The 17,991-nt window shown below is 44.2% G+C and overlaps 1 long non-coding RNA gene across 1 annotated transcript in view; it reads left to right on the forward strand.

Annotated features, from left to right (window-relative positions):
• Positions 1-16,999, forward strand: part of LOC117975076 (uncharacterized) — an 81,898-nt gene extending 64,899 nt beyond the window's left edge. The window contains exons 2-3 of the long non-coding RNA XR_008620303.1: positions 15,554-15,611; positions 16,742-16,999. This is a non-coding gene — a long non-coding RNA (uncharacterized LOC117975076). The remainder of the gene's footprint in view (positions 1-15,553; positions 15,612-16,741) is intronic.
• Positions 17,000-17,991: the final 992 nt, after the last annotated feature.

The raw sequence follows: 17,991 nt of genomic DNA on the forward strand, positions 1-17,991 counted from the left end.
ACATCACTCCCCGGAGCCTGTCATGGGGTGGGGGGATGGGGGAGGGATGGCATTGGGAGAAATACCTAATGTAAATGACGAGTTAACGTGTGCAGCAAACCAACATGGCACATGTATACCTATGTAAGAAACCTGCACGTTGTGCACATGTTCCCTAGAACTTAAAGTACAATAATAAAAAAAAAGAAACTTCTGATTCTAGTGTGCTTTAGTATCTAGGGGATACTAGAATCTAAACTATGTTTAGATTAGACTGTAAACTAATCTAATTTCATAGTTTAGATAGGAATGATAACAATAATATTTTAAGTACCTGGAAAATATTGAACTACTCAATCTATAGACATTTTATAGACAAGACTACAAAGCACACAGAAATAACTTGCCCAAGATCACACAGATACTAATGAGTAGATTTGGGATTGGAACCTAAGAAGTTGGTGTCCAGAATGCAGGCATTTAACCACCATGCTCTACAGCTTCCCCCAAAGATGGGCGACAAGGATAAAATAACTACCCTTTTTGAATGCTTAAACTGTAGGCTGCCAATGTGCTAACCATTTAATATGTCATCATAGAATTTAGTGTTTAGAACTACCCAGTCAGGTGCTCATGAATCTTGATTGTAAGAAGTAGGCTTAAGTAAAAAGAAGAATTTACACAAGTAGATCATAAGATGAAAGAATGCAGGGCAGATCCTCCAGCAATAGTGACTGGAACTAGAGATATGTACACTGTTAGGATTCTCCTTTTTTCTCATTCTTGTTCTCTCTCTTATTCTCCATTCTCTCTCTCCCTTCTCTCTTTCTGCTTCTCTCTCCCTCTCTCTCATCTTTTATCCTTGCTCACCGCTTTCTCTCCTTTCTCTCTTCCTCCTCTTCCTCCTCCTTTTTCTTCTCCTCCTCCCCCTCCCCCTCCCCTCCTTCTCCTTCCTCTTCATCTTCTTCTTCTTCTTCTTTCAGTCTCTCTCTCCATGTCATTTTTCTCCACCTTCCATTTCACCTTCACTGCCTCACTCTTATCTACTACATACAAACTTTTTTTTCACATGTAAGAGACAAAGAAATAAAGCAGCCCATGGCTGATACATTTACATCTTTACCATCAGTGTAATAGGTTTCTCCCTCAGCTCTAAGAAAATTCTCAGTAAAGACATAGATTGGCTTTCATTCTATCAAGTCTAAAGACTAAACAAGTCTAAGACTAAGCACAATGAATAGTAAAGGAAGGTCATAAGAAGATTGTCATTCCCATTCAGGCCACACATTAGACTGAAGGGTATGGGAAGTGAGTATTTTCCCCTAAAAAGCGGGTAAGTAGGGGTGCCCACTGAGAGAATCATTAGGAACTTAATAACCAGCCTAGTATGTGGCTATAAAGTATAGGTTTGTTGATATCCTTTATTGCAGATGATAAATTGAGAATGAGATGAGTTAAGAAATTTGCTGAAAGCATCATCTATTGCTCATAAGAGATCTGAACAAGGTGGAATATATGGTGTGGCCTGGATCCTAAGCCATACTGGCATGTTGTCAGGAGTTGAACTATTTAATAATCATCCAGGAAGAGACAGTGCCCACTCTGCTTATTGAAGAAAGAGCAGAATTCGGAGTGGCAGAGAGAAAATTATTCCAGGAAAAACCACAGGAGGCAGAAGAAAGAGTTAAGCTGACATGAAGGAGGCTCAGGAAGAGGCCAGTCTCAAGGAAGTGGAGTGTTTTTTGCTGTTGTCAGAATAATGGGACTGCCATTTGAGTCCCTTCATGGAGGCCAATGGGATAATGGGTTCTTTGTACCCAGTGCACAAATGCTGCCTCATGGTTGGCACCAAGGTGATTTGCAGAGCCTTCTCTGTGGAGCTAATACCTGTGGCTGAAAGATCAGAGTTCCCTCAAAAGAGCAGTGCATGATCTTGAGGCTAATCATCTGTCATCACCCTCCTGGGGAATAAGTGAGTGTTCTTTTTTTTTTTTTTTTTTGAGACCGAGTCTTGCTCTGTCACCCAGCTGGAGTGCAGTGGCGCAATCTCGGCTCACTGCAAACTCTGCCTCTCCTGGGTTCAAGTGATTCTCCTGCCTCAGCCTACAGAGTAGCTGGGATTACAGGTGCATGCCACCATGCCTGGCTAAGTTTTGTATTTTTAGTAGAGATGAGGTGTCACTATGTTGGCCAGGCTGGTCTCAAACTCCTGACCTCAAGTGATCTGCCCACCTCGGCCTCCCAAATTGTTGGGATTACAGGTGCAAGCCACCGTGCCTGGCCAGGTATTCATATTTTTATCCAAACTTGGAGATCACAGCCTTGACATGCATTTTCTTCCATGCCTCATGTCCTCACAGTTTGGAAATTAGAAAAACAAGGATGCCCAGGTGACCTATGCCTACCAGAGTCTATGACTAAGCCATGTATCTGTGATTCAGACACAAACCTGCTTTGAAACTGGAGCTTCCCCTGAACCCTGGGTTACCAATTCTCATCTCTAGATTCTGTGGTCATGCCTAGTTCAAATCATTCTTCCTAAGTCTTCCCTGCCCAAGTCACTTTCTGTAAGAAACTTTGTTTCAGCCTCAACTGACTCTCTTTTTTCTCCTTTTCTAGGCTTCTGACAGTCTTTACTAAGTGCTGCTTCTGAATTTTCTCCATTTCATCCTTTTTTCTTTCCTAATCAGCACCTTCTCTTCCTGTCTCTGTCCTCTCCCTCTGGTCACATCTCCATTTGTGCTTCCTGGCTTTTGCGTTTCTGGTTGGCAACTAGTGGATCTTCTATCGTCAGAAACCGTCTTCTAGCTCTTTCTGCCAAGTGGGCTGGAGCCCCCAGGAATGTGCCCAGTCTCTTGTAAATTTAACCCCAATCACAAAATCACCAGAGCCTCTAAAAAGAAGGCCCCAGCATCCACCATGGGTGGCTTTGCTGCCTCCACCCAGGGAACAAGTACCGCTTGCTCATTGAGAAGTTTCTGGGTTTGTATCTCTGCTTTGACCTCAGTCAAAGTCCCTCTAGTTAACCATCACTATTGGGGACGTTTTAAATGACCCCACAGAATCTGTTTTATTCCCACAATCTTCTTGTAGAACAAAGACAGGGGCTGTCTTCTGAGAAGGAAGGAGAGAATCAGAAACAAGCAAACAAATTAAAAAAAAAAAAAACTGCTGCAAATCTTTAAAAATACAAATTGTGAACCTTGTATCTGTACTTCCTATGCCCTCTCACCTCTAGAGCACAAACGGAATATATTCCCAGGCTCTATGTGGGTCAGCCTCAGAGCTCTATTGTTTTTCAAGACCAAGTCCAACATCTAAAAAGTAATTGAAGTTTCTAAAGTCTTTATTCATCTCTTAAAGGGGATAGTGCTTCTTTATGATACTCCATGACTTCTCTTTCTGTCTTACTGCCTTCTTTTTTTTTTTTTTTTTTTTTTTTTTTGAGTCAGAGTCTTGCTCTGTTGCCTGAACTGGGCAACAGAGCAAGACTCTTGCACCACACTGGGCTAAATTTTTAACTTTTTTGTGCAGATGGGCTCTCACTCTGTTACTCAGGCTGGAATGCAGTGGTGAGATCATAGACCACTGCAGCCTCAAGCTCCTGATCTCAAGCTATTCTCCTGCCTTGGCCTCCCAAAGCATTGAGATTACAAGTGTGAGCCACTGTACCTAGCCTACATTGGTTTTTGTTATGTCTTCAGATTGACCCTTTGACCTTTTTTTTTTTTTTTTTTTTTGCTTTTTCCATTGCTAAGATTTGTGTTACCAACTACAGCAGAGAATATTAACCCAGCAAGAAGAGCTATTCTGAAACATGGGTATCCGTGTGTGTGTGTGTTTGTGTGTGTCCTAATACTTTATTAAATGCTTCTTCTGCTATATAAGTTTACCTGTTTTTTTAAATAAAGTCAGCAATTGAGTTGCCATGGGACTTTGGCCCAGGGAGACACTTACAGGCTGCAATTTGGGTTTGAGAGACTACTCTCCTGTGTTGGAAGCATATTTGCACATTTTGACACAATGTGCATACAATTCTTAAAGAAATTCCCAGCTTGATTTCCCAGCAAGACAGATTTTGGTACTTCTGAGCTCTAGAGGTGGAGGTGGACTGGCTTTCATCTAAGTTGTTTCAAGTTACTTGGCAAATATTTCAATAAAATCTCCTGCTGGTGAGAAAGGCATTCCTCTAGTAATTCATAATGTTTGTTGAAAGTTTCCTCTCTGTAGATTCAGAAGTTTCCCAGTGTAGGATAAGTGTAGCTGACAAAATCTCCTGCCTTCAAGAAGCTTGGAATTGAGGAGAGATCTCTTTCTTTTTCTTTCCCTCATGTATAAGTATACACATTCATACAATACAGAAACTCTTATCAATCTACATGTAAGCAGCTATGAAATAGAATTCAAACTTAGTATACATCCTTTAAGTATATTAGGCGATTTGTTGAGACTTCCTGGATGAGAAGCTAAGTGAAATTATATTTTCAAAAGCTGCACTTCATAAATATTTGTTTTTGAAACTTAAATTATTTATTTTTTATATCATTACAGAATGCAAAATTATTAAAATCAAATATGAAACTTTCCTCTCAAAATTATAGTCCAGCCAATCATTTTTGATTCACTCATTTCTCAATTATGTATCAATCCCTGACTTTGTACTGGGCTGGGAACTCAGGATAAACAGATGAATAAGCCATGACCCTTACCCTCAAGCCCAGCTTCCATGGAAGCAACAACTATGGAAATAGCATCTTAGCAAGCATGTGGCGAGCCTAACCATGGAGGCTGCATGGTGATTATGGCAGCATGGAGTATGGATGCACACATTGGGTAATGGGGCAATTAAAGAAGATTCTTGAAGAAAGTGAAGCCTCAGATGTCTTGTCAAGGGCCTGTAGGAGTTAGCCAGGCAAACACTAGTTAGGAAGAGCATTGTAGCAGAAGCCACAGAGAAGCAACGACAGAGATGAGACACGGCCCAGGCAGCTGTATGTGTGTTTGTGTTGGGGTGGGGTGGTTGACCTCAAGTTGTTTAAGCGCAAATTCCTAAGAAGGTTGTATTGATACACAAGAGTGAACAGATAGGTAGACGCCAGATAAGGGAGGTCTTATGAGCCATGTGAAGGATCTTGAACTTTCCCTGTAGGCAGAGTGGATGATGGTGGTGGATGGTGATTTTAGTCTGGGAGTAATTTCGCCAGATTTTTACTTGACATAGCTCACTCTGTGATGAGGCCGCATTAGGGAACAATTAGCAGACGGGGAATCAGTTAGAGATCTGCTGCACTAATCCTGGTGAGAAACAATGGGTGGATAAATTAGGGAAATTGTCTTAGGGATGAAAGAAAAAGAGTCTAGAAATCCCTAAGAGATAAAACTAGCAGGGATTGGAAAGTGATTTTTAATCATGAATCATCTTAGCAAATGCCAACTCTGTTCTTCCACTTGATCAGTTCAAAGGCCCTTGGAGTCACCTTTGGCTCCATTTCTCTCCAATAGAGAGGCCTGTCCTTTAGGATTCAGCACCTCCACTGCCAGGACTGTGGACCTCACTGCTAGTGTTTCTCAGTGAGAGTGTCGCGGTGGCCTCCTGGTGGGTCTTGTGGCTTCTCCCCTCCCCCTCCTTCAGGTTATTCTCTGGAATGCAGAGATCCTATTAACACATGCCCAGTCAAAATCCCCCATAGCTCCCCATCTCACTCAGTAGAAACCGAAGTCCTCAAAATCCCCTTCAAGCCTGCATGACTGACAGCTCCCCTGCTCCGTACCCCTCCTGCCTGTCTTCTCTCCCACCATTCCTTCCGCTCTGGGCACGGCACCTGCACCTCCTTTGTCCTCCTATTGGCCAGGTGTGCTCCCACCCAGGGCCTGGACCCTTGCCGTCTGCTGGTGCTGGAGGCTCTTCCCTTGGTGAACGCGTGGCTCACTCGCTCATTTCTTGCAGTTGTGTCTTCACCTGCCAGCTCGGCAAGTCCTTTCCAGACACCCACGTGGCACTGCCGTGCCTCCGATGCATTCTATCCCCTTCCACTTCATGTCTCTCCTTGACCCTCTCACAAGCTGACGTATTTCAGCTATCTTCCTTACTGACTGCCTCCTCAGAAGTGTTGTCTGCTCTGTTCTGAGCTGTGTCCGTAGTGCTAGAACAGTGCCTTTCATATACAGGGTGTTCAGTAAACTTCTGTTGTTGAATGAATAAGTAAACAAGAGAAATTGATCTGATAGAGAGGTAAGAGAAGGGGGAAGTGTGAGAGTCTGTGTGGAGGGTGGTGTGACCAAGTGTGACAAAGGGCACAGAGATAGGAGGGGACGTGAGAGGTGTTGATGAAGTCTGCAGTGTGATGTGCTCTGTAGATGTTATCATTTGAGACAATAGAACACAGGAGTGTTCATGGAGGATTCCACAGGACAACATGCCTATGAAAGCAGGAGTCCACTGGATATTATGATGAACAGAGAAACAAATGTACAGACACCCCCAACCCATGCCATATCAGGAGGCAGTGCATCCCAGGTGGTTGAGCGAAGACGTTTTCAGCAAGATTCTGAGGGAATGGAAGAGTTTACATTGATGGGGAAGGCTGTCCAGGCATGAGAAACACCAGGGAGAAGGGACAAGAGCAGTGAACCATTTGTTTATCTTTTTATAATGAAACATCCACCCTTGGGTGCTCTATCCAACAGCCAGCTTGTTTTCCTATCATGGATGAGGCAAAGGCATCTAGTCCAGCTTGGATGAAAATGCTCAGAGCCCAGGTGCACTGCCTGGCAGGCACAGAGTGGGATGTTTCTGTTCCCACAACCTCTGTCCTTCTGCTCGCCTCCAGGACAGACACGCTTAGGCTCCTCGTACTTATCTGTGTGCAAACACCACACAGACACTCGGAGAGACAGCCAGTGGTCTGCATTTTCTAATGTGAGCTTATGCTGTGCAAACAGCTTTATTGTCAGCCCGCATGCACAGAAAGGCCCACAGCAAACAGATGCTCAGCCCCACCCCTTCTTACTGGGGTCCTCGTGAGACATTCGGAGCACGAGGTATTAACATTCCCCACCCACAATAAGTACATTTCATGCCTCATATTCACCTCCTATACCCTGCTCCATACAACATTGCCCAGCGGATAGCACTCTTAATTCTTTCCAATCATTCCTATAGCTGACCATACTCTGTGTGTGTGTGTGTGTGTGTGTGTGCGTGCGCGTACATGCATGCAAGTATATGTGTGTGTAAGCACTGCTATGGTTAACGACACACTATTCCAAAACATAGCACCCTGGCATTTGAGAAAACAGCAGAAGCAGGAAGATTGCTTTCACTTCCCCCAAGTCATTTTCCCCTGAAGCAGGTCATGAGATCCCTCATTCCAGAGATGCCCTTCCTCTACCTGGAGGGAAGGAGCACCCTTATCTCTGAAGACACCTTAACACCGAGCAGAATCTGAACAAACAGGGCCTTGTTAACTCCATCCCCAGTTTATTGGCATTAGATCAAACCCTTATGTCCAATCACACTTCCCCGCGGCTGTCCACTCTTCATCAGACCTCAGCAGAAAAACGCACGCATTCTCTTGTTTTGGGAGGTGTTTATTTCTGAAGGCTCTCACGTTATATAAAATTTGTGTTAAATACATACGTGTGCTTTTCTCTTGTCAATCTGTTTTATAATATGTGGTAACATGAAAAAGTATTTGTTTTTCCTACAGTATACATGTATATTAATTGTATTGATATGTATAGATGTGCATATATAGGTATATACATTTTCAGATCTTGGATAGCTGACACAGGAAAGTTAATATCACACTGAGAGTGTGTGCTGCAGAGTCTTCAGAGCTGGGTCAAACTTCAGCTCTGCCAGTTACTAACTTTTGCTTTTAAATGAGGTATGTAACATGTATAAGCCTTCCTTCTTATCTGGAAAATGGGGATAATAATATATGCCTTTCAGAGTTTGAAAATAATCCATTAAGCGAAGGAAGATAGTGTCGGGCTGAATGTTACTGTTATCGTTAAAAGTATAATAAAATACCATTGGACCCTTAACAGAATAAGAGATACATGTAAAATTGGAAAGGAAAGAAATCTGTGGAGACAGAAATGTAAGTTGGTGTGTTGTGTGTTTGCTTCTGTGATAAAGCACTCAAGGGCCTCATTCGGCCCGGGAACCCTGGAGAGTTCTCTGGGGAAGGCACCTTCTTGGACTGTGCTGCTGAGAACATTTGGGATGGGATGGTCCAGCCAGCAGTGTCCTGGCATTCAGCCCTGTGTCCTTCCAGAAGCTGGTGGCAGGGCTAACTGTGACCATCTGCCAGGTACCCTCAGTCGAGCTTATGGGGTCAGCTGAGGTTCTAGAGGGGTCTGGTCTTGACAGACTCACATTTCCTAGAGCCATGTTCCAATAGACATGGAGGGGCTGTCCTCATCTCTTGTTTAAAAACATTTTCTCTTTGCCCATCCTCTTGATGCCTCTCCTCACAGGAGGCAGGGATAGAAGGCGAGGCACAGGCCACACGGGGCTCAGAGAGCCTCCGCCCTGATGCAGAGCCTGGGCGGCCAGGAGGTGTGGAGCATGCAGGTCCACTGGCTCTTGCATTCCTCGGGCCTCTGGTGGAAAGCAAATAAAAGATTCTGCTCTCTGGGGCTCTTAAGCCATCCTCCCTGGAAGCCAGTTCTACTCAAAAATGTTTAATTAGCATGCTCCCACCTTCCTAAAAATAGGAAAGAAAAATCAATAAGCACTAAATGGCTACAATCCTTGGATCAAAGTGATTTTAAGTAAGGTTGTCTTCAGCTTTAGACCCTCTCTCGCACCCTCCATCTGCAAGCAGAAGACGCAAACTTGGTCCTCACACCTGCATGGGTGCTCATGGCAGCAATGGGTCCTGTTAACCTGCAGAGGTTACCAGCTGGATTTGTAAGTAAAAAGGGACATTTCAAAGTCTACTTCCAAACCCTTGTGCCTTCAACTCTGGTGCTGAGATGTTTGCTAAGCTCAGATATTTGAGATGAGGAGGGCGTGTGGATCCAATCAATGTAATTAATTCTGACAACCTAGGTCCTACGGTCTTTGCACGGGCTGCCTCTGCCTGGGATGCTCTTGCCCTTGGATGCAGGGCTAGCTGTCTCACTTCCTTAGGTCCTGACTCATACACCACTTCCTCAGCGAGGCTTTTCCTGATCCGACATTCCAAAGTTTCCCCAGGTTGAAACATCTCATTCCCCTCTTCTGCCCCATTTGTATTCCTTACTGCTGACCACTTTCTAACAAGGTAGATATTTTACTGACTTGACTTGTTTATTGTCTGTCTCCCTCTCGAGGAGGTGAAGAAGAGATTTTTGTCTGTGTGGAGCTCTAATGTATTCCAAGCCCTTGGAACAGTGCCTGGCATTTAGAAGGAATTCAGTCAGTATTGACTGGAGGACATCCAGTAGTTAAGAACCGGCCTTTACGGGCATCTCGGAGGCTCAGATTCCAGGTCCACCTCTTAACAGCTCTTCACCTTGGGCAATCCTTTAACTTAGCCTCTCTGCATGGGTCTCTTCATCTGTAAAATGGGGATGATAGTATAGTACCTGCTTCACAGAGCTGTTACAAAGATTAAGTGTGTCGATATGTAAAGTATTTAGAACAGAGCTCTGACGCATGATGTGTGCTTTAAAAGTGTTTTTATGACTGTCATTATTTAAAAAAGTCATTCAGTAATTATTAAGTACTTACTGTATTCTGGGAATCACATCATGAACATATAAAGCAGTTAGAATAGTATGTGGCACATATTAAGTATGTAATAAATATTAAGTATTATTTTATTTTATGTCTTTTAATACTCAAAACCACACAGATACTATTATTAATAGATGCTATTATTATTATTATTATTATTATTACATTTGGTGAGGTTACTTCACTCCCTCAAATCCAGCCTGCTGGTAAGGCTTAGATCCACAGAGCCATCCCCAAGCACTCCACAGCCATGCCTTTGTTATGGGACTACCCACCTGCCTCTATCCTGTTTCCAAGGCACGGGTGCTGTTGCTTACATATAGGCTGGTCCTTTTTTGCCTAGTTGTTGGTTTTAATGGCTATGAGAGAACACTCTGAGGCTCCTTGGATCACCCTCCACCCCTAAAAGCTCAAATTCAATCCAAGCCTATTCTCTCTCTTACAGGATGAGTTACATGTAATTTATCATATGGGTCCTGTTGCTTGAAATTGTTTAAATTGGCTCAATACAGACACTATAAATCCAGAGCACAAAGCTTCTGAACTGACCTGGTTTGGGAACTGAGGCTGTGGCTTTTCCCTGAGGGCTTGCAGTATATTTGCTGCCCTATAAAACCAAAATTGTATCCTGTTCCTTCCTGCAGCACCTGCTACCTGGCAGAGCCACACTGTCTTCCCTCACAGCCGAGGCTGATGGGGCTGGGAAAGAAGCCCCACAGAGCCATGGCTGGGGTCGTGGAACAGGCAGAGGCAAGTGCTCACACCTTCCTACTGTCTTAGGGTGGAGATGAGTTTTCAGAGCTGAGGGTGGGGAGGCAGGCAGTCAGCAGTGAGTGAGGCAGTCAGTTTTGAGTGGCAGCACTGCCTCTAGGGATATTTCCAAGCATCACCCATGACTAGGTTTCAGTTTCTTTTGCATCATGGGCTGAAATACCCTCTTGCCCCAGTAAGGGCAGGCCAGCATGGCCAAGAGGCCTTGCTGCCATTTAGGAAACAGTGTCCTGAATTTGTAGCTACTGGGTCCAGAGCTTATCCCAGGAGGAAATGTGCGACTGAGTTGCAGGAGAGCCTTTTGTGTGGAGGCAAGCTAGTGATTAAGATTTGAACTGTCTCTGCATCAAGTTCAACAAGATAGGCACTGTCTAAGTGGGGCAACTGGAGAAGTCACCATAGGTAGGATCAGGGAAGGGGAGATACAGAGGAATGGCTGCATCCATGCAGCGCTGCAAGAAAAAGACAAATCCGTATGCTGATGGGGCTCTATCCGTGGGAAGAACAAGCAGAGGAGCACAGTCCACCAAAGCCACGGGTGCAGGATGAGAGGAAGGCAGAGTTGAAGGGAACATGACCTGTAAGAGAAAATGGAGCATTGGAGGGAAGGGGAAAGTGGCCCCACTAACTCACAGAGCTGAGCAATGTTGCAAAGAAAGCTTCCCTTGCGGGGAGGCCCAAGCGTTGGCTGCAGAAGTGGCCTTAGCTCTTGTCATCACCACCCCTGTGTCAGAGGTGAGGCTGATAGCAGGCCAAGGAGTCAAGGAGGCACCGAAGCTAAGGGGAGGCAGATGGCACAGCCAGCTCTACGCGTCCTGGAAGGCCCTTCCCGCCCCCACATAAATTCCATAGCTTATTTGCTCTTTCTTCCTTTTATTTTTGTCTTAAATGTAAAATTTGGTGTCACTCTTCTGGGGTAAACAACAAACTGGTCTTTGGAAGGGATCCACTTGAATAGCAAATATTACAAAGCAAAAGTGACGAGTGCAAATGCGTCCTCTTATGAGGGCATCAGAACCTTGCTCAGCTGCCCCATTGGAGGACACATGGAAAGCTCAGCTTCCAGGGCAGGAAAGGCCGATGGTATCCCCTTCTCCTGGGGCTCAGTAGGCACAACCCGGGGGTCTAAGGGTATGGTAGCAGGCAGCGCCTCCTAATGGGTAACCCTGGACAAACGAGCCTAGGCAGGGAGAGGTGAGTGTGCTGGGCTAAGGAAGCGCCAGGCAGAGCTGGTAAAGAGGCTCAGCATCATGAGAACAAACAGCTGGGCCCCAGAAAAGAAACATGGCAGCCCCAAGTCAACTACGGAGCTCCGTGGTCTCCAGCTGTCTCATTCCTTTGCTGTTTCCCACCATGAATCAGGGGTCATTTCTCACGGGTCATTTCTCCCCCATTTCCTCTTTCCTCTCTGCACAAGATGGAATCTCAGAACTCCCAAGCATTTTAATTTTTTTTAATGAGGAAGCAGCGAGCTGACAAATTTCTTGGAGCACAATAATAAAATATCAGAGAAAAGTAGAACAGTCTCATATAGATTTTTCTCGGTCCATTTTGCCTCCTAAATATTCATCCGAAATAGTGTATTAAACAGTAAAAAATAACAATGCTTTATTATGCAGTACACACACTCCAGTGTGCGTGGCACCGTTGTGACACCTGGATTCCTTGTCTGTCCGTTTGTTTTTCCTTCTGTTTCCTCTTCTCTCATTGGAGTGAGGAAAGAAGAGGGGAAAGGGGAGCACTTAGAAGAAGGGGCACAGAGGGGCAGAAGGACCAGGTTGGGGCAAAAGAGAGAAGAGGAAGACAGAACACAGAGGGGAGAGGGGCAAGGGCATTAGTGCTCAAACACCTGCCATAAATTAAAATCCTGAAATCACACTCCTGGTCAATAGTTTTTGAATTTTTTTTAATAGAGAGGAGAAATGTAAAAGTGGCTAGGAGTGGAGCTAAAGGCAAATTTGGTTTTTCTCATTAGACTTAGACTATTTTCTGTTTTTGGCAAATCAGATTCTGCTTTGAAAGTAAAGAGGTGGGTGGTGTAAGCTAAAAATAAAATCCTAAGCCCTTGCCATAGGCTGAGTGGACCCCTTCTTGGCAAACGGGGCCCCAGAAAAACCTTAAAAACTTAGCTCCCAGCCACAGCAAGATGGGAGGTCAAGCACGTTGTGCTGCGTCCCCTCCCTTTTGCGTTTAGATACAACCACCAACCAGCATTAGCAGAGACCATAAGACAGATGGAACGGACGCTCTGTGGCAACAAGATTTCAAATGATAAACAGGACCTAAGGCCGTGCCAGGCAGCAGTTAAATCATGCACCCCAGACTTAAAGCGTAAGCTAGGTTCCAATTGCCACAAGGGTCTTTCTTTTTCTCCAGCAGTTAAACAAGCCCTGGCCTTGAGAGAAGCAAAATTAAAACATACACAACTCATCAGCTCGCAGAGGCTGACTAACAGACCCCTGTTTCACCAGCCATGACCACACCTTTCATTAGACAGGGACTGATTTCAGTAACTTCCTCCAGGTAAGAACACTGACCATGCAGTGGTTCCGGCTGGTTTACAGAGACTGTGCACTTGCGTGCCTTCATGTCCTGAGACCTTTTGACAAATAAGACCTAATTGTAATACATTTAAATGCTCCGTCTCCACCCCAAAGTGAACATGGGTCATATGTTACATGCATGTTTGTTCAGTACGTGTGTGTCGGGATCACCTTCGTGAATATTCATAGCTCCTCCTGTCACCTGTTAAACAGGTATGTTTAGCCAACCCATTCAGCATAAAGCTGTTACTCCAGCAAATCCTCCTGTGAAGTGCCTGCCTGGGTTTGGCCGAGGCAGGTCTCTCAGCCCAGGGGATGGCCCTCTTGCAGGCTGTAACCCTCTATAAGAAATAAAGTCTCTCCCTTTCCTTTTCTAAATTTATAAATTTGGATTTTTTTTAAAGTTACCAGTGGTGTGGGAGCTTTTCTGTATTCTCTAAGCAGAGTAGGAAGAGAATCCCAGAATTAGAAAATATGGAATAATCAGATTCTGTTTAACGCCTTTCCTGGCATCCAGGGAGATTACACCTAAGCCACTTAAGCTGAAGTCTCAAGGGTTGCAGTTGGTCCCATTTCTATTAAAATCTTGCCTAACAGGAGAGCACAGTAACTTTTTTTTATTAAAGAGGAAAAGAAAAAAGCTGATGATCATGCTAGTCTAACTCTAAATGATACTAGTTCATCTAATCACTCAACGATGCAGTATGTTTACCATCTAATTTCATCCAAAACACCCTAAACTGAAAATAAAGTGCTGCTTAATAGACATGCAAAGATGTCATTTCATTTTGCTGAATGTTCTAGTAGCAACTACTAATTATTTCAATGTACTTTTTTTCTGTAATTATTTGAAACAAACTATTCAGCACTCCCCTATTAACTTCAGAAATATTTCAGTGTCCTACAGAAATTCAGTAGTATAAATTTAAATAGCTTTTTCCCTCCTTTCTTCAATGTGCCGGGAGGACAGCTGGATGAGGTTGAGGGAGGAAACACATCTTGTACAAACAGAAACAACCAAAGAAGAGTAAGAAAGAAAGAAATCCCACCCCTGAACTCTCTCCTTTTACATCTGGGCCCCTTTCTTCCCACATTCAATTTTCTTCAGGTTCCTGCGGGCAGGGTTATAGAGCTAACCCCCTAGATCTTCCTTTGGATGCTGAAGGACTGAGCAGCCAGCAGAGAAATGGCAGACACAGGGAGCAGGGCTGTCAAGGAAAGCAGTTGGGAGGAACTCTGTCGTCTTCCTGGGGTGTTTTTTAATCAGTCTCCTCCAGAGCCAACCCCTGATTCCTGTTGATATCATTTAGAATGAAGAAGATGGGGTCAGGCGTGGTGGTGCATGCCTGTAATCCCAGCACTTTGGAAGGCCGAGGCAGGCAGATCACTTGAGGTCAGGAGCTCTAGACCAGTCTGGCCAACATGGTGAAACCCCATCTCTACTAAAAATACAAAAATTAGCTGGGTGTGGTGACACACCCCTGTAGTCCCAGCTACTGGGGAGGCTGAGGCAGGAGAATTGCCTGAACCCAGGGAGCAGAGGTTGCAGTGAGCCAAGATCGTGGCATTGCACTCCAGCCTGGGTGGCCAGAGAGAGGGACCACTCCTAGCCACCCGAGGAGCTGGATTGCTAGGCTTGGCTGATCCTGACAGGGGCTCCAATGTCCGTCTGAAAAGGAGGGCAATATCCCATCCATTCCTCTTCAGGGCACACTCTACCCTGAGGGCCACATCACAGCCACAACTTCAGCAGCACAGGGCTAAGAGGGGCTGAGCATTGGCAGGTACTGAGTGGTGCACCAAGTGTCCTACCCAAGGAACAGCAAGGCTGAGAGGATCTCATCTAGCATCCTCATTTGACCAACCTGTGGCATAAACCTTATGAGCAGGAGATTTTCCCAGAGCAAGAGGAAGAAATGTTAACAGCAGGTGAACTCACCACCAGCATTTGGGTTTCTGCTGCGAGTGTATTCACTGCTCCTGAGTCCACACATCTTCATTAAAACCTCGTCATGCATAGCGAGCACTGCTGAGAGAGCTTGTCATTTTACAATGCTCTTGTGCCTACATTCACCTATGTGAGAGTGACTACCAGGTGTGGGAGTAGGGAAGCCCAGCTCCCCCGTGGGCACAGCTCTGAGGAATGCCTTACCTGAGATAAGGCTAAAGCGAGCCTCTGGGGTCTCCTGCTTGTCTGGTTTCTCCTCTTCCCTGTCCTGTCCTCTACCTCCAATGGATCCTTCGGGAGCTCTTTCTTAATAAATCACTTGCATGTGATGAAAATAAAACATAAAACATGGCATGTTACCATATCTCACACTGTTTAATAGCTACCTGTGTGGCAGCAATCAAGAAATGGGGGGGGGGGGGGGGTGGAAGCAGTGGGAGAAGTTACATCATAGCCCCTCATTTTCTATAACTGGAAAGTCTCCGCTTTCGTGTGCACATATTATATCTCCTCATTTAGTGTTCTTAAGGATACCGAAAAGGAAATCTCAGATAGGCACAAATTAAGTAATTTTTTTTTTAGAGAATAAAGAAGCTGCCCAAGAAATGATTAATTGACAAAGGAAGACTTCTAAGAAGAGGTAAGTTCTGTGTGGACAGTACAGAGAGCCCCAGAGTCAATGGTTGGGCATCATTTTTTCCCATGGTCCTTTAGAGTAGGCTGGCCAGAGTGCTGAGCAGCTGTGGAGAGATTCCCTTGCAGACCATAGTGTGGGTCCTGCCTAAGCTCCAAGGTAGAGTGGACCCACCTCTGGGGAACTTCCAACTTCAAAATGCCATAAGTTTTTGCTTTTGCTTCTCATTTTTACTGACTGAGCCAGTAAGTAAAACATAACATTCACATACAACTTAATGATGTTTAAATACTTGAATGTCTATTACTTCTCTGATCTTCTCAATGCACAAGTGCATTACTTAGTGAATGATGAAATCGGGTCAGAGACAGAAGGCAACATTCCCCACCTCACTCCCAAGCTCTTGGATAGTTAAGTGGCAGGGGTGTGGGGGAATCTGCTTGTTTTGACTGTCTAACATTTCCTCCAATATCATGATCAATACTTTAATTTAGATGTTCCATGGGTACATCATAATTCTAATGTTCATTCCCATTTCTCTAAAATTATTTCTTGCTCCCAAATGATCCCCACTCCTTAATTTCTTATAACCATTAATGAAATAAAAAATGTGGAATTCAGCCTGGATCCTTCTTCTTCATGATGCTCATGGCTACCCAATCATTAGTCATCATTTTTAGGCTCACTTTTCATTCATAAGCCTTTTTCTTCTTCTTCTTCTTCTTACTAAGCATGTGTCTCCCATTTACATTCCTGCCTGTCATCAGGTTTGTCCCCTCACATCTATCCTCCATAGAGTGCATTTCCACTGAAAACTGTGCAGTGGCTTGCCACATCCTTCAACAGAATGAGGTTGGGGGTATGGGGCTCAGGCCACTCACTGCTTTCCCCTAGGAGAGGCCTTGCAGGAGAAACAAGTCTACATAGCCTGAGGGCTCCCAAACATAAAGTTTGAAAGTCATTGGCTTAGTGAATAAGACTATCTTGCTGTGACCATGGCAAGCTCCTCCAAGACCTGGCCTCGACTTCTTTCCAGTCTCATTCCCTGTCACTTACTGTCTTCCAGTTTACACTGCATAGGTAGAAAAAAACACTGAGAGAATATTAAAGATTATTTTTCTATATTTGTTTTACAGATGAGACTACCACGACATGGCATAATTAAATGACATACTCAAGGAGACACAGCAAACACATGCGTGAGACAGCATGAGCCCAAAGTTCATGCTTTTCCTCACAGCATGGCACCACCTGACACCTCCAAGGAGGAATATTCCTGAGCAAAGTCCAGGATGCAGTCTGTTTAGAGAAAATAAAGAATGCCAAATATTTAATTCTGGCCCTTAGAGAATCCAAATAGAAACACTTAAGTAACCTTACATGTACTCAAATAAAAAGTGCAATTAATACAGCTCTGAGAAGGATGGGTTCTTGATGTATAAAATATTGACTTTACAAGGTTGTGAGGATTAAATACAATAATGTATATGGAAGGCCTCTGCAATCTTGAAAGTAGAGAGCAGCACAGGTAACATGGATGAGTTCAGCTATCCAGGTGAGGACAGGGAGTGCCGATGAGTACCTGATCCTTTTAAAGAACCCGAAGCTACTCAGTTCTAACACACCTTTGCGTGAGACTCAGAAAGAAGGTTCTTGGTGTGGGTAACATTTCTGAATTCCCAAAAAAAGTCTTCCTATTTTTAAATAGTGACAATTTTTAAAATCACTATGTGGGTCAAACAAAACTTTGGGAATCATGCAGAAGGATTTGGCCACGAGGGTGACAGTTTGCAACCTCTGCCTGGTTAAGGGCTTCAGGGATGTTGGCATTGTCACGAGAGCTGAGTGGAACCTCGCAGAGCAAACCACCAAAAGAAAAGGAATTTGGAATCAGACTGGGTGTCCTCCCAAGATGCTCTAATTTTAGTGTGTCCAGAAGAAGGGGAATAATGATTGTCTGCAGATAGGAAGCAGACATGATAGGTGAGAATCATCAAGCAGGCAGAAAATTAGAAGAGTCAGAATCAATCTGCTCTTTAGAGTCAAAGGACTCAATCAAGGTGGAAAAAAATAAAGAGAAAACTGAAATCAATGAGTTCCAAATGGTTTGTTTTGAACCCTGGCTCCAAAAGGGAGTCACATAAAATGCTGCTAATATCTTTTCTAGGCACTTTAGTCTGTTCACTCAAAAAAAAGAAAAAGAAAAACAAAACAAGATGCTATCTTCATGCACTTAGTTTTCTAAAGGACTCATGAATTGGATCCTGTCACTCTACTACTTAAAACCTTTTATGATTTCCCATACTATATCCAACAAGATAAAAGCTAAACTGAAAAATGTCAGCAGATAACCAGAAAGTATAAAACATTTTCAAAAGAATGAAGT

The sequence above is a fragment of the Pan paniscus genome, chromosome 9 (genome assembly GCF_029289425.2).
Source record: "Pan paniscus chromosome 9, NHGRI_mPanPan1-v2.0_pri, whole genome shotgun sequence".
Classification (NCBI taxonomy): domain Eukaryota; kingdom Metazoa; phylum Chordata; class Mammalia; order Primates; family Hominidae; genus Pan; species Pan paniscus.